We start from the raw sequence: 10,940 nt of genomic DNA, 5'->3' as shown, positions 1-10,940 counted from the left end.
AATATAGATAGATATAAATATATATCTAGCTATATAATATATGTATAAATGGTCGACCAATAATTAGTCAAAAGTATCAAAAGTATCAGTTGTCGAAAGGAAAACTGTCAGCACAGCTGATTGAAATACAGCTGAGACTGCAGTACAGTGGTGATTGGGGAATTTGTCATTTCCTTACTGTACTGCAATATCCAAGAGTTTGTGTGTGTGTGTATATATATATATATATATATATATATATATATATATATAAAATTAGCAGGGGGTTATTTTTTTTTTCAGTTGCCTAGTGATCGATAAGTTGTGTTCGATCACTTGCCATTCAATATTGTGATTTTCGATGAAGGGTCATATACCGATATGTATATATATATATATATATATATATATTTATAAAATGTGTGTATGTACAGTGTAAATGCATATGTGTTTCTCCTATTAATGTTCCACTAATGAAAACAAGTTATCTTAACTACAGTATGAAACCTAATTATTGAGAACAACGAGATCACACACTGTGCAGACAAATGCTGTCCTATTGCTACTGTATACAATGTCTGTATATATGTGAAATATTCACCTGTGTCCCTGTAGTCCAGGTAGTGGCTGAAGGGGGTCTGTGGAGCAGCCCTTTTACCTGATTAATATTATGATGAATGTGAAAACTGGACTGATCAGGATCCATGAGCCAACTGGCTGTTAAATAGGAATCAAGCTACACTGAGACAACCCAGTCAGTAACACTACCTAAAAAGAGAGAGTTTAAACATTGGTGGAAACTATAAAGAATACTGGGGACCAAAGAAGTCTCCCTGAGGGTAAAGAAAACTAAAGCCTCCTTACTAAAAATGGAAAGACCTTGTGCTCAGGAAAAATTCTAGTATCTGGCAAGTAACTGTCACCAGAATATCCAGATAGGCTGAAAGAAGTCTGGATGGACATGAATGTAGTCTGTAAGTAATTTGGTGCATGCATGAGCTCTCAGTCATTAATCTGTCATAAGTGAGAAATGAAAAGATGTCCAAGTTCTGAAGGGTACTCAGTACATGACAGAATATTTATTTATTTTTTATTTAACATTTGTTGACGGGGAAAGTCCGACTAGGTTCCACAGATCCTGTTTTCAGCGGAGGCCCGGGGAGAAATGCTCCAATATGCAGCCCCATTGAGTCTGAAGGAGGAAGTGTGGATCTAATGGCTTCAACCTTGTCACTGAAGACCCAAGTAATCATCTCACAATGATGTGAGATTAAAGCTTTAGAGGTAAAGAGAAAACCAGGGTACTACAGCTCAAACACCACCCAAAATACCCTGCTATTTGATTAATCATCAGAGAAAGAAAAGAAAAGAGAATCAGTCTCCTTTTGAAGATTGCAGTCAGTGGGCAGTATAATGCTACACTAGGTCGGCCTTTGTATGCCAAAGACCTGTACATCTTTATCAACAATCTAACCTATCTGCCATAAGAAATGCAGCTAAAAGAAATGAACCATGGCTTGATGTAAATGGATGAAGTTCTGATTATGACCCCCATATGACCTGAGTTTGATTATTGATTTTGGCCTTTGAAAAGCCAGGATGGGGAGGATGTGAGTGAATGGCTGCTTTTGACTCATCTGGGCCTGCCAAGCACACCCAGCCTCTAGAAAAATGCATTGCCTGGAGAAGTCTGCATGTGGAGGCACACTTCCTACAGGAGGCAATGCATATTTAAGATCAGGGGAGCTGCCACTGGTCCTAGTAGCTCCAATAGAAGGGTAGGTTGCTCTGTGGAACCTGAAAGCTGACCAACACCCTACCATCAAACTCTCACTACAGGAGGAACAGATGAGGCTTCCTGGAGAGGCCTCTGTTGTTACTTGGAGATGCGTGGTCCTCACCCTTAATGAAATGAATGGATCAATTTGGTAAATGCAGTAGAGCCATCAGGTAAGTCTGTAGGAGGTAGGGCATTATGGATAGGGGAAATAAATTGACCCAGTCCTGCATACCTTTTGTAGGAGGGGTTGTACATGATGTGAGGCAAATAGATCATCTGTCAGCCAAAAGGAGGAGATGGGGTTTTAAAGAATACAGGGGCAATGCAACTTTTGATAAATTATAATATGTCTTAACTCAATATCAAGGAGACTAAATTAGGAGACCATCTGAGCAACATGGACCAGAAAATGATCAGACCATTAGATTAGTTCCATGACAAAGTTATAGGTCATCACATTCAGTACAAATATCAAAACTGAGGTATGTTCTAGACTATGGGTTGTAGAAGAAATAACTTGAAGAAACCCAAACCCATACAAACCACAAGTATTCCTTATTTAGAGTTCTAACTCATCATTGATCAATCTGTGGAGGTCACCATAAGCCACAAGATTCTGTTGGCACAACGTAGAGACAATGAGAATGTTGATGAACTGGATGTGGAGAAACTTGCAGCTTTTCTTACATTCAGGATGTATTCAGAAGAGTTGGTGCTCCTATGAACAACCTGAGCCATCTGAAACTCAGATTTTAAATAGACTGCCATCCCATCCCTAATCCTGCCTGGTGCAGGGCAAGTAAATATATAAACAATAGACACCTGCTAAACAGAAGCTGACATTATTATCTAGTTATGTTTCCATTATGAAATTCAGGTCAACATCCCACAACAAGTTACAGGTAATCCCTGGCTTGTTGCAAATAGAACTTGTATTAATAGAAATTTGCCTACACAGGACAACAGTACAACAGGTCCAACTCACTTTTTTAATTTCTCCAAGTTTTTTGGAGTTCGAATATCATGATGGGAATGGACCTCATTCCTAAGTCAAAGTATGATTAAGCTTCATGAAATTAGTATTGTTTCAATCTTTGATGTTAGCCAAAAGTGCTCTTTGTAACACCCGCAATGTGATAGTAATGACTCCTTCTGCAATTCCTATGGAGTTACATGTATCAGTAACATACATATGATTGTAAATTCTTTTTTTATAAAATCCATTGCTCCTACTACTACTGGAACTGTCTAGGTATCTTTCTTCCACATTGTCATCATTTCTGCCAGCAAATCCAGGTATTTTATGATTTTGTGTTTCCCTGTACATAAGACGTTGACGTCACTGAGCGTAACAATTTCAAGGATCAATGTTACTTTTGTCTTCTTTTCATAGACAACTATATCTTGTTTTCATGCATCTATTTTTTGAACTGTTGGTAATGGGTGATCCCATGTGATATACACTTCATCATTTTCTATAATGCTTTGTGGCTCATGTTTCCAGTGTTTTTCAGTTGCTTCAATATTATAATGTTTGCACAATCCCCAATGCAACAGTCTTGCCACATTATTTTACCTTTCAATATACAGCCCTTCTGCCATTAGTATATCACAACCAGCAACAAGATGTGCGATTGTCTCCAGTTTTGAGTTACAAAACCTACATTTGTCTTTTTCTCCCACATGTTCATGGACTTTGTAAACCAATGTGTATGTAGTCCACTATCTTGGGCCATCAATATTAACCTTTCATCTTTTGGTTTAAATTCACCTCTCCTTAACCATTCCTGTGTTTGATCCTGATCAACTTGAGGTTGTTCCAAGAGTTTTCTGTACTTGCAACTATATTTATGCATTTTCCACATTTCTTGCCTTCTCATCTGGTCCTTCACCTTATATTCTTTCTTTTTTTTTTTTTGGCACATTCAGTTGCTGCCTGAGTTTTATCTACTTCTGGTCTGATTTCCATTCCCTCTTGATGCAGATATGCTTCTGCTAAACTAAGCAGGGAAGTCATCTTAGACTTATTCTCCTCATGTTTTAAAACTTTCACTACATTTGGATCTTGTGAGGTCAGCAGATATGTAAACAGTCCTACAATTACAGATCTATATATGTAATCAAGTTCAAGGAGGACCATATGTCCTTTAGAATGGGTAATATATAGTCTTGGTATCCACTGATTGCACTGATTTTTATAAATCATTTGATGAGCATCCTTCTTGTTTTCTTGTTCAACCTATCCAAAACCTTTTGGGGCCAGTCAATCACTCCAAAACTGTATCTTAGTACAGCAAGAGTAAATTGGTTTATGGCTTTGATTTTGTTCCTAGACGTCAGTGCTGTTTTCAGTATTAATTTAAGTCTTCTAAAATATTCCTTACTATGTGTTCATAGGTGGGTACTAGGCTATTGGCCCTAGGGCCTATATAAGCCTAGCCAAATGGTACCCTGGCTTTTGCCACCCAAGAAAATTATTTTCCTGTGCCCCTGTCAAGCAGAGCCACAGAAGTGATCCCTGGGGTGAATTTCCTGTCTCCCATCCAACCATCAAGATTTTTCTTGAAGAGTGCTAATGAGGAGCTTTGTTTGATATAGATAGGTAGTTTGTTCCAGAGTATGGGAAGTCTCTGGGACAGGACTCTATCCCTCCAGCATGTTCTGTTTATTGTGGTGGCAAGGTTTAGGTCCCTAAAGCATGTAGCTCAGAGGGATTGGGATTTCTTTACGTGGAGCATGTCCAACAGCTCTGGGTTTGACATAGCTTTGTATGTTATGCAGAGATTGCCTCTGAGTAGGTGATATGCAACAGAGTAAAGCTGGAGTTTTTTGAGACGGTCTGAGTAGGGCATCTGTTTGAGGCCACTAATCCTCTTTGTGAGGTATTTCTGTGGCATTTCCAGTTCTTGTAGATGTCTTGTGAGGTACATACAAAAGGGGCATTGTACTCTATAATGGGTCTAATGAGTGATGAGTAGAGGGGAACAATAACCTCTTTTTTCCTGGATGAGAAACCTTTTGTGATGAGGTGTGCCACGTAGAAGGATTTCCTGACTACTGTGGTGATGTGATTATCAAAGGAGAGACTACTGTCCACCTGTGTCCCAAGGTCTCATCACACTTTCGGTGTTAAGTAGACTACCACCTATGTGGTAGTTCATGGGTACAGAGTTTTTACCAAAAGGGATGACAATGCACTTTTTGGCATTGAGCTTGAGGCCATGGCTTTGACACCAGGCATCTGTCTCAGTGAGGCCCTTTTGTAGGATGCCCACATCATTAGGAGTTTTGATTATGGCTTCTAGTTTGCAGTCATCTGTGAACTTTGTTAGCCAAAGACTTTCTGTGTTAGCCTGTACTTCAGATAAGTAGATACCAAACAGGAGAGGATCTAGGACTGAACCCTGTGATACTCCACTTGTCACTGGTCTGAAGTTGGATTTAGAGTCTGCTACTTTCACAGTGTGGGTTCTGTTAGTGAAACAGTTAGCAACCCATCTTGTGACATAGGGATTTATACCTAGTTTAGTGAGTTGGTCTATAATTCCAGAGTGGGGGATGGTGTCGAAAGCCTTGGCGAGATCTAGATAGGCTGTGTGTACCACCTTACCCTCATCTACAGCTTTGGTGACAGCTTCAAAGAAGTCTATCAGGTTTGGAGGCATGATCTGTCTTTTACAAACCCAAACTGGGTAGGGTCCAGAGTTTGGAGATTACCAGTGTCATTGTTTATAAGTTCCATGGTGATATGCTCCATAACCTTGCAGACCAGGCTTGTCAAGCTAATGGGGCGGTAGTTCCTGGGGTCTGTGGTGGCTCCCCCTTTGTGGAGTGGGATAACTGTTTGCTGTGCACCATTCAGTGGGCACAAAGCCTGAGGTGAGGCTATGATTGAACATGGTACTTAGGTGGGGTGCCAGTTCATTTTGTAGTTCATGTAGAACGCAGCCTGGGATGTTGTCAGGTCCCATGGATGCTGTGTTCTTGGCTTTGGAGAGTGTGTTTTTTACCTGTGCAGCCGTGATTACAGGTACTTTGCATTCTTCTGGTATAGAGATGGGTCCTTTAGGGGATGAGAGAGGGGTAAAGTTAGCACTGAACCAGGATGTTGGCAATATCAGTTGGTTCTGTATATTTAGTGCCATTGTGCTGTAACTCAGAGCAGATCTGAGTGTTGCCATTAAGATTCTTGACTTAGCTATAGAATGCTTTGTGGTTGACTTTAGAATCAGTGGTGATTTTGTTTTCATAACTAGCTTTGGAGGATTTTATGAGGGATCTCAGCTTCTTACTGAGGCTGACCATGGAGTTCCTCCAATAATGGAGGAATCAATTTATTCACATTTGTTCATGTTTTATCATAAATCCTTTATCATTTCCCAAATATTTATACACTCCCTCTTGGCCACGTTATTTTATGTCACATTCTTGTCCCAAACTGATATTTTCTTGATGCTGCAGCTTTCCTGCTTTAAAAGTTGCTTTTGCACATTTATCATTCTTATATTAAAAAAAGTTTTGACCACTTGCAGTTATACCTTCAATTCCTCATCTGATGACATATACAGTTTTAAATTGTCTACAAAAAGAAGATGAGAAGTCTTTATATGTTGCTGTTTTCTGGCAACCAAATTGTAGCCATGACCTAATCTGTTAAGTAGACAGCTTAATGAGTTAAGGGCAGGACAAAAGAGCAGCAGTGACAGAGAGTCATCCTGGAATATCCCCCTTTGGATTTTTATCCCTGGAATAATAATAGGTTCACAGGTACATAGGAGGTTACTAGGCTAATGGTCCTAGGGCCTTTACAAGCCTAGCCATGTAAAACACAGTGTACCCTAATTGACCAGAGTTAAATGGTCATTGTTAGCAGAGTGATTCTATGATCAGCACCAACTACCCCTGTCCATGAGGGGCATAGGTGCCACCCCAGGGTGAATTTATGGTCACCCATCCAATTGTCAAGGTTGCACTTAAATATGGTCATTTAGGAGCTTTGCTTCATGTATCGGAGATTATACTAGAGGAGTGGTGATTTCTAGTAGATATATCTGTCTCTCCAACATGTTCTGTTAATGTCACAAGCTATGTTGAGATCCCTGGAGTCCTGCTGTCCCATCTGATTTGCAGAAGTGCAGCATTTCCAATAGGGCACAGTCAGAGACTGCTCTGTAGGCCAAGCACAAATTGCCTCTCAGCAGCCTGTATGATACAGAGTACAGTGACAGGGCTTTCAGTCTTTTCACATAAGTCATGTTTTGGAGGCCCTGGATTCTCTTGGTTAGAAACCTCTGTGGTCTCTCCAGTTGTTGCAGGTGTCTGGTAAGATACCAAGAGAAGACAGCATTGTATTCAATTAGTGGTCTGATAAGGGTCAAGTATAGAGGAGTTCTAACCTCCTTAGTCTTGGATGAGATGCCCTTATTTTTGAGATCCCTAATATAGAAGACTTTCCTTACCACTATGGACACGTAGTGATCAAAGTTTAGATGGCTATCAACCTGTGTTCCCAAGTCTCACACCAGTGGGTTTGAGCTTAGAGGGGTGCTCTCTATATCATAATTATCAGGGGCTACTTCTTTGCCAAAGGGGATAATGAAGCATTTTATTTGCGTTTAGTTTTAGTACTTGACTTTGGCACCAATCATTTGTCTGAGTCAGCCCCTTCTGTAATATGTTTACATCACTGGGGGACTCAATGATTGCACCCAATTTGCAGTCATCTGGAAAATTGGTAAGCCACAGGCCATCTACTTTTGCCTGGACCTCAGAGAAATAGATTCCCAACAGCAGAGAGCCCAGCACAGATCCTTGTGTTACCCCAATGGCAACTGGTCTACTGGTGAAGGTGGACTCCCCAACTTTGACAGTGTGCATTCAGTCAGGGAGACAGTTGTCTACCCATCTAGTGATGTATGGGTTAATCCACAGCTGGGAGAGGTTCTCAATGATCCCTGAGTGGGGAATTATGTCAAAAGCCTTGGATAAATCAAGATAGGTAGTATGCATTGCTTTGCCCTCATCCAGAGCTTTGGTGACATTCTCAAAGAAGTCCACCAGGTTTAATAAGCAAGATCTACCCTTGATGAAAACAAACTGGGTCAGGTCAAGTGTTTGATGGTCATCTGTGTCCTTGCTGATAAGGTTCATTGTGATTCTTTCTATGGCCTTTCAGATAAGGCTGGTTAGGCTTATGGGTCGATAGTTTCCTGGGTCGGTTGATGGACCCTGTTTTGTGCAAGTTGCTGTTCTCCACTCTGCCATAACAAAGCCATTGCTCAAGCTATGGTTAAAAAGACCACCAAGTCATTCCACTAGGTCTTGTTTTAGATTGTTTAATAAGCAACCTGAGATGTTTTCTGGTCCCTTAGAGACCATGTTGTGGCCTTAGAGAGTGTTTGCATGACCTGTTCTTTGGAAATACTCATTAGAGGACTAGTGTCAGGAATGCTTTGGGGTATGGCTGGTGGGGATGGGGGTGAAGTTATTGTCAAATCTGTCAGCTAGCAGGTTGGTAATTTCCTCAGTTCATTGTGAGTGATACCTTCCACTATAAGTTCAGCACACAGATGAGCATTCCCTTCTACGTTTTGTATGTAGCTAAGGAATACTTTATGGTTGTCTTTAGGTAGGGATACTAATTTAGTCTCATAACTAGCCTTAGAGGACTTTACAAGATTTCTGATTTGCTTGTTCAGGCTGTGGGAGATATTTTTCCTCTGTTGAGTAAGTTCCCTCTTGTTCTTCGATATCAGTTTCTTTCTTTTGTTATATAACTTATTTATACTTACAGTCCATCAGGGTGGCTTGTTTTTTGAGAGGACCTGGTTTTAGTCCTGTCAGGTACAGCTGAGTCAATACATTTGTTTATGCGGCTATATAGTGCATTTCTGTACTCTTCTGTATATGAGTCATTGTTCACTGTGTTAGCAGTGCTTTGGAACTTTTTATATCATCACTTAGTAGGCTATAGTTTGCTTTGGAGAATTTTTCATTTTTTTTTTTTTTTTTGGCTTTTGTGGGGATGCCAGGTCTGATCATTATTTCAAACAAAATTGATTTATGATTTGACCTTACCAGGGAGGGCAACACACAGGGGGCTAGTGCAATGACCCCCCCCCATGTTTGTGAGTACTAGGACTAGACCATTTGAGCCACTTGTGGGGGTGCAGACCAACTGTTCCAAAGAAATAGAATTAACAAAATCCAGGAACCTCAGACCAATCATGCTTGTCCTGGCATAAGTCACCCAATCGATGGAAGGATAGTTGAAATCTCCTATGACCAAGGTATTTGGCTATATACTGAGTGACTCTAGCAAATACAGTAGGTGGTGTGCTTCTCCTGGTTCATGGTGGGGAACCTGCAGCTAGCAATGATGTGGTAGGGTATTTTGCCTATAGTTATTTGGACCTGGAGTAGCTCAAGAGTGTCATACAGTTTTACCAGTCTCAAGGTACATTTGGATTTAATGAATATGAATACACCTCCACCTTTGGTTCTTTTATGCTTGTTTTGAAGTTGGAATATGTGAAAGGCATTGTAGTCTTGTACAGCCAGGGTGGTCGCTGTGGCCTTGAACCAAGACTAAGTGATTGCACAGACGTCAGCATCATCCAAGGTGAGGAGTGCTTCCAGGGAGTGCAGTTTACTGTTTAGGCTGTCTCTAGATTTCTTTACATCAGAAGTTTTGTTGTTTTGACATAGCCTAAAAAAATGGCACTATGGGGGAGGCAAGCATTTTTGCCAGTATCCAAAAGCCTTGAGGAGAAAGGTGAAGGCCATCTCTGGCAAAGCAGCATGGTCTGTTGACCATGTCTTCCCAGGCTGTCAGATACTGGATCCCCCCATGGAGTGACACCAGAAGCTAAGTCAGTTATTGAAATCAATCATTCTTTGTCTATATTGTAGCATCATCCTAGGTGAAGGTAGAATGCTGCTTAGGGCTAGGGACATACCTGCCTGGGCCACATAATCTGAGAGTTCAGTCATGTCTCTCTTCACAAAGTCCAGAGAGGTACATCTCAAGTCATTCACTCCAACATGTACTGTGACAGAGTCATGATAGTAATTGTTGCTGAGTGACTTGAATGCATGCATGATTTGATGGATCCTGGCACTTGACAGGCAGCCGACCGTGACCTTCTCCTTGTACAACCTAGTGAGGACGATATCTAAGTGTCTCACTATTGAGTCATCCATGATTCAGACATTAGGCTTTGAGTTGTTTTGCCTTAGGGGTTTAATTGTTGAGACACTGATATGTGTATTGTTATATGTAGTTGTGGATTCTGTTAATGTACCATATGTATAGGTTGTTTGGGCTTGGGAGGTCCTAATGAACACAAATTTGCATTTGAAGCTTTTGGCAGTTTTTCTCGTGATTTATTTTTCTTTCCTCTAATCTCTCTCGTAATCCTTTGTGTATCTTCTGTCTAGAAATTCTGGGCTTCTTGCATAATAGTAACAATACATAATTTCTTTCTTATCTTCAATAGTCCACTCAATCGTCTTTATGGCTCTTTTCTGGCCTATCAATTTTTGTTATTCTTGTGGACTACTACTTCCTTCTACAACAGGGGGCATCCTCCCCCTGGGATTGGTCTGGCCCTATTGTAGGAATGTCTCTGTATCTTGAGGATTCTATGCTGTCATTTTTTCCATTCCTGGCACCAGTGCGCCTACCAGGATTGGGCACTTTTTTATCCTGGGTCTTCCTCACCCAGCTATCTTTTTTTATTTTTTAACCTACTACTGTCCATGATATATGCTATATAAAATACAGTCTATATATCAATGTCATTTTGTCTTGATGAGATTTTGTGAAAGACAGGGTCCACTTCATGAAGGTACTCACAAAGACTTGAGGATGAATTCAGTTCCAGCAATACTATTCTCCTTTGTTTGCTGATTCATCATCTCTCCATTCATACTCCTCCAACTCACCTGTATAAGATGACAAACAGACATGAAGGAAAGGTCAAAACTCTGCAATGAACTGTTTTGTCCTCAGATGGATAGAAATGGTTCATATTTCTACCAAGGGTGTACACAATGACCTGCTTTTGACATCTGCCCCATGCCTACACAACGTTTACAAATGTCTACAGGTCTGAAAAAACAAAACTGGCAAAAATAAATGTAGAATGGATCAGAGCTTCAGTAAGTTGAGGGATTTTTA

This window comes from Protopterus annectens, chromosome 1.part1 (assembly GCF_019279795.1).
Source record: "Protopterus annectens isolate FY-2018-M chromosome 1.part1, PAN1.0, whole genome shotgun sequence".
NCBI classification, from domain to species: Eukaryota; Metazoa; Chordata; order Ceratodontiformes; family Protopteridae; genus Protopterus; species Protopterus annectens.
This window is presented reverse-complemented; position numbering follows the sequence as displayed.